Below are 6898 nucleotides of genomic sequence, written 5' to 3'. Positions count from 1 at the left end.
TTAGGGTAGCCATAGTGGGGGTATCATAGCCGGTATCATGCGCTCGGGAATAGTAAATATGATAATGTGGCAAAGAAGTAGTAACATAGGTAGTTACGTAACATATATAATAAATGTTATACTACTTTGTGTCATGCATGGCCATAAATACGGTCATCTATGATATATACTACTCTATGATATTATGCACTATGAAGGTACGTACATAGTATCATACACTAGTATCATATGCATGATACTATAGTATATGATACTCCCCGCTATATAAGGCTGGCCATAGTGGTGGTATCATAGCCGACGATATCATGCACTCGGAAATAACAAGTATGCTGATGTGGCAAAGAATTAATGATAGAGAGGGTTAGAGTAACATATAGGTAGATACCATATCATGTTAAATGCGATGCTAATTTGTGTAATGCATGGCAATAAATATGATCATCTATGATACTATACTCTGTGTATTATACTATGCGCTATAATTAAAGGTAGTATCATATATATACATAATACTAGTATATGACACTCTCCACTATGAGTAGCCTAAGTATAGCCTAACTAAAACACCGACATGTAGTTGTAGTAGGGTTTTTTACTTTATATGCACTAAAATGCAAGGTAAGTGCAAAGAATGACTTAAACATAGTAGACGGCCTGAAATGGGCAGGAAAACCAAACCAAGGGCATATCCGCGATTCTTTACCAAGATTTGTTTTTCCGATGAGAAACGATGTTGTAGCTGACGATTTGTAGTCCGAAGTGTTGCGCCTCCTTTTGGAAACTATGATCCTTCTTGTGAGATGCTCCAGTATGGAAGGTGCGAGCACCAAAAACTTGTGGCAAACTTTACCAAATTTTTTCCATGCGATCGTGAGAGCATGCCACAGTGACACAATGATTTTCGTTATTTTACAGACTCTATATGCATTTCCAGAAATTAAAGTACCGACAGGGCCTACACCTCTGGCCGCACGCTGCGGCTTAACTATTTGAAGTTTTTTCCCGTTTCTCACATAATGAATGAAAACTCGCAAAGCGACACACAAATGATCTTGCTAAACCGAATGTGTAGTTACGACTATATATATATATATATATATAGGGTGGGTCTATTATGATAACACCCTTAAGAGTCTTATTCTGCTAACAATCTCTTATTCTGCTAACACCGGGAAAACGCGCAGCCCACTACCTCCACTAACCCCGATCCTAGCTTACTCTTCTGCTAACTACCTCCCACCCCACTGCGCCCCCACCACCCACCCCTCGACGCCCCACCAGAATCGCTCTAGCACCCCCACCCCCACCCTTCCGGCGCCGACCACCAGAACCGCCCCAGCACCTCCACCCATCTGGCGCCCCACCCGAACCGCCCTAGCACCCCCACCCCCTCCACACCTCCGGCGCCCCAACGCGCCGCCAGATCCACCAGGCTGCCTCTAGCCGTCTCCATCCGCCCTTTTCTTGTAGATCACCAGCGACATCCAGGGCGCACGGCCACCTTCCAGCAACCACCGTGACCAGATCCGATGACTTCGGCCTCCTCCTTCCTGCAGCGGGCCGAGGTTGAAAAGGACGCCGGCGAGCTCGAGCCACCGCCCCACAGTGAGACCTGTGGTGGCCGATCTGGAGGAGGTGGCTTGGCGCGACAACCACGTTCCCCTCCCCCACCCTTCTGACTTCGTCCCTTCTTTCTTCCCAATGACCAGGCTCCCCCGCGTGAATGGATCCGGGACTAGTAGGTTGCCAAATCCAGCAGGCGGCATCGCCGGTGAGGCACTCGATGGCACGCCCCTGCCATGGAGAACCACCATTGCCCGGAGAGCAAAACGAGCGTGCGCAAAGCTCCCCGTGGGCTGCTCTGTACGATGGGTCCACCGTGCAGTCCGCACGCGGCCCCTTGTCCGCCTGCCCACCTTGCAATGGCAGTTGCCGGTCGCTGCACCTTCACGCGGAGGCGGCCAAGGACGCAAAAGTGGAGGAGCGGCGATGAGATCTCATTTTCTAGCCCCCGACAAGCTACCCTCCTCCCCTTGAAGTCAAACCGCACTGACCTTGCAGTGCGCCGGCGCGCGCGATGTGGTTCACGCGTTGCCATGCTGTTGCCCCTCATCTGTGCGTTTCTTGGTGTTCTTCTGAAGAGATATAAATATGCAAATGCAGTCAACTGTTGTTTTGCTCTTCAGGTTCATTTTTACTTCTCTTTTTTTGCAGAAAAGATAGCCAGTGCATTCCGCCGACCTCCTCCCACATGCCCACCTGAAGTGCATTGCTGTTGGGCGCCCGTGGATCTGATTGTGTATTTTTTTAGAAACATGTAATTTTCTTTTTAAGTAGTCTTTGTAAAGTTCTGGTCTATTTGTGGACTCCCATTTGATTGCAGCCCATGCGCACGACGCGTGCAGTCCTGTTGGCCGGGCTGAGCAGGATGGTTCCCTGTTGTAGTGCACGTCGCTGGGCGTGTAGCCCAAAACATCTCCCGGTGCATCCCGTGCTGTTGGACAGCCATCAGTGAACCGAAGAAGTTGGGTTATACTTTGTGTGTGATTGTAATGTGGAGACATAAAAAGGGACTATTTCTGTGGATTACTCAGTTTGTAAAATCGGTTCTTTGTAAAAGCAGTGCGCTCGGTGAACCGAAGAAGTACATTTTTCAAAATTATTGTAGTTCATTGTTAAAAAAAGTTGTGGTTCCCTTATTGGAGTGCACATGAAAGTAAAATTGCATTGGGAGTTGTAGTGCACTTCGTTGTCGCGTACAAATGATGATTTTCAGTCCGCTTGATGCAGTGCGGTTTTGGTCTGAAGCAGTGCACTGATCTATCTGATGCAGCGCACTTCGTTATCGTGTACACACAATGATTTCACTCCGTTTTGATGCAGTGCGGTTTTGGTCTGAAGCAGTGCACTTATCTGTCTGGAGTAGTGCACTTCATTCGTCGCGTAGGCATGACAATTTTCAGTCTATCAGATGCAGTGCGGTTTTTAGTCTGAAACAGTGCACTATCTATTTAATGCAGTGCATACGACGATTTGGGTGTCGCAAAAAACAGAGAGTCCGCATTTTTGTAAAATTTAAACTGCTCTTAAACCATAACGAATTAGAGAGAGTGTTCTACATGAAAAAGTTGCGCCTCATCGGTATCGTTCCAACAGCGTATCGTTTGAATCATTCCGATCAGTGGTTTGCAAAAATTTCGCAAAAAACGGCCGCTGCCACTCCTCGTCTGATTTTCAAAATTAACTTAAAACCGTAAGGAATCTCAAAAATATTGCAACATATGAAAGTTGCGCCTCGTCCATAGATTTTCAACGATATATTACACGCCTCGTTTCGACAAACGGTTAAAAAACTGGAGCGAAAACAGTACCAAAAATTTGAAATTTTTTGAAAAACAGAATTCCGTGATTTAGTAAATTTGAAACTGCTCTTAAACCGTAAGGAAATAGAGAGAAATTTATATATGAAAAAGATACGCCTCGATGATATCTATCCAACGGCGTATTGTTTGCTTCATTCCGACGAGCGGTTTAGAAGAAATCTCGAAAAAACACTCGCTGTCATTCATCATGGCCCGCACCATTTTCAAAACTGCTCTTAAACTGTGTGGAATCTCGAAAAGTGTTCAACATGTCAAAATTGCGCCTAATCCATAGCTTCTCAATGGTATATTACACGCCTCATTCCGATAAAAGGTTAAAAAATTAGAGCGAAAACACTACCAAAAAAACAACGCGTGCAGTTTTTTTCGACGAGAAGTTCACTAGTCTATATTGCACTGCTCGTCGTCAAGAAGATGCAGTGCACTTGCGTTCAGCGTGCAGTGCGGAAGTGGTGTGCAGTATAGTTATTCTGCTAATATTAGCAAAATAGACCGTCTGTATATATATATATATATATATATATATATATATATATATATATATATATATATATATATATATATATATATATATATATATATAGGGTGGGTCTATTCTGGTAACACCCCGTAAGAGTCTTATTCTAATGACACCAGCCTTATTCTGCACACTCCCAACAGATCGCCGCCGCCCCTCCCCTCCCGACCTTCTTCCGCGGCAGCGGCCTGGGAGCACCACCGCCCCTCCCCTCCCGGCCTTCTACCGTGGCAGCGGCCTGGGAGCGCCGTCGCCCCTCCCCTCCCGACCTTCTTCCGCGACAGCGACCTGGGAGCACCGCCGCCCCTCCCCTCCCAACCTTCTTCCGCGGCGGCGGCCTCGGAGCGATGCCGCCCCTCCCCTACCTGCTTTTTTCCATGGTGGCGGCCGGTAGCGACGCCACCCCTCCCCTCTCAGCCTTCTTCCGTGGCAGCAACCGAGCAACACCTCCCCCACTAGCATATCGGCCTTCTTCCATGGCAGCAGCTCGGTAGCATAGCCACCGAACTCCTCCTGGCCTGCAATTAGCTGTACTTCATCAGTTGTGGATAGGTGCAACCTCGACATCAAAGCAATTCGAGCAAGGAGGACTGTGCGCAAGGTTCCTTCATCCACGATAGCTTCTTGGAATAAGTCTACAACGACCTTGAGAGCAAATCCTCCATCTCCATTCACCTGACGTTCAGACTGCTCATGAACTTCTGAAGGGAAAGTGGACTGCACGGGAGAATGTGAAAGTTGTGCAGACGGACGAGAAGGGAACTTCCTCCTGCAAACGCAAGAAATCACTGCAGCACGAGGTAAGCAGTACACTTCCTCAACCATCTCAGTTTAGTTATTCCAGACAAAGTAGTGCAAGCAGTCTAGTACGCCTACAAAAACTATGCAATGTGGTTGCTTCGGTTTGTTGTGGGGGAAAATGCAGTGCACTTGCTCGGTTATGCAGTACGCTTGTATAGGTTCATTACGGATAACGATGTAGTGTGGTTGCTTCAGTTCACCTTGCGGGGTGATGCAGTCAGTGTGCAATACTTCAGCAGTACCATTTTGAACACATTGCAGTTCGCATGATTTAGTTCATTTAACCTGACAATGCAGCTCGGTTATTTTGTGTGCAGGAAATGACGTTCAGCAGATACAAAATGCCGCACATAATTGACAACACTGAGAATAACAACTTTCAGAAGAGTGAAGCTTCTTTTGAAAGAGAAACAGGCTGGGTTACCCCTGAGATTCCTCGAGGATTCTTCACGACAACAAACAGGGTGCAGTACTCTCCAGAAGAAGATTTTTTCCAGGAAGAAGATGTAGTCGAAGATGACGATGATGTCACATTCGTCTGGGAGGGCACTCACCAACGGGATGATGAAGATGATGACGATTAAGATGAGCCAATAACAGTTCTCAACCCATAGTATAACCACGAGTTCACGTTTGGACAGCATGTCCGAACAGACAATGATGATGCAGTTCAACACGATGTTTGCAGTAGATGATGACTATGACTATGATGATGTGCCACTGCTCCAAAATTTACAAACCAATCCAATGAGACATTGTCACAACAGTGGATTACCACCACGTCCACCTGCTGCACCCCAAAACAGAGCTCAGCGTCCACCAGTTGCACCGAAAAACAGAGCTCCAAGCAGAGCTACTGCATCAACTTCGACACTGCGACCACCAACAGTGCCTCGGTGAAACATCAACAGCAGGTAGAAATCCTCCTCACTATTGCCGCTGCGAGATCCTCAACTACGCAGATCTGCCATAACCCGCCATGTCCAATACAACCCGGCGAGCTGAAAACACCATCGGGTGAACGACTCTACACACATGTAAGTTTATGTTCTGAAAAATAATAATAATAGTTGCAGTCCATTCAGATAACATTGTAGTGCACACTGATATTTCTTGTGAGGTTTGACCTAACATCTAATACATTGGATTCTTCTAAAAACTTAGGAACATTGCAATGCTTTATTAAACTCGTATGCACTCCTCATATTTAAAAAACAGAACAGAACAAATTATCTCATAGAGCATTGCACTTAATGCAGGATAAAAACATGTCGTTGAACCTCATACCTGCTGCTGGAGTGAAGTTCACCACGTACGACAAGGCATGGGACTTTTACAACAACTATGCAAGATGTGCAGGGTTTGGCATACACAAGATGGCCAAACACAGGACAAATGCCTACATTGTCTGCTCAAGAGAAGCGACACACAAGCAGACTATGTCAGATTATCATCGGAAACGTCAGAAGACATCAAAAAGGATTGACTGCAAGGCAAAGATTAGCGTCAAAAAAGAGGAAGGACGGCAAATTTGTGATAGAAATGGTTCAACTCAACCACAATCACAAGATGCTGGAAAGCCCCGGGATGCTTTTGCACATGTGATCGCACAAAAAAGACGATCCTTTGATAGACCAGTTATTGAAAGACCTGCAACTGGACAACCACACACATGCACAGATGATGTCGACGCTGTTGTGTATGTCCGGTGGTCTGCAGTACATGGGACATACTAGCCGCGACTGGGTAAACAAGTAACCATGTCATAGAGCATATCACTTGAGCATTCTGTCGGTAATTATTCCCTGTTTGATGAGATGAGTTTGCATTGTGTTTGAAAATGCAGGAAACAGAAGTTTGCCAGAGAAGAGTCCGAAGATGATGTCAAGAAACTTCTGGATTTCTTCGAGAAAATGCAAAAGATAAACCCAGAGTTCTTCTAAGATTATGACGTTGATGCCAATAATCGTGTAAGAAATGTCTTTTGGGCCAACGCAAGTTGCAACGGATCGTATGAAGATTTTGGAGACTTCATTACATTTGACACGACGTATAAAACTAAAAAATTCCACATGCCACAGGGAGTCTTCGTGGGAGTGAACCATCATGTACAGAGCACCATATTTGTTGTTGCCCGCGTGCGAGATGAAACAATACCATCATTCGAGTGGGTTTTCAAAACATTTCTGAGGTGTAT

This window comes from Triticum aestivum, chromosome 4B (assembly GCF_018294505.1).
Source record: "Triticum aestivum cultivar Chinese Spring chromosome 4B, IWGSC CS RefSeq v2.1, whole genome shotgun sequence".
In the NCBI taxonomy this organism is placed as follows: domain Eukaryota; kingdom Viridiplantae; phylum Streptophyta; class Magnoliopsida; order Poales; family Poaceae; genus Triticum; species Triticum aestivum.
The sequence above is the reverse complement of the archived record's forward strand: the minus strand, read 5'-3'. Positions refer to the sequence as shown.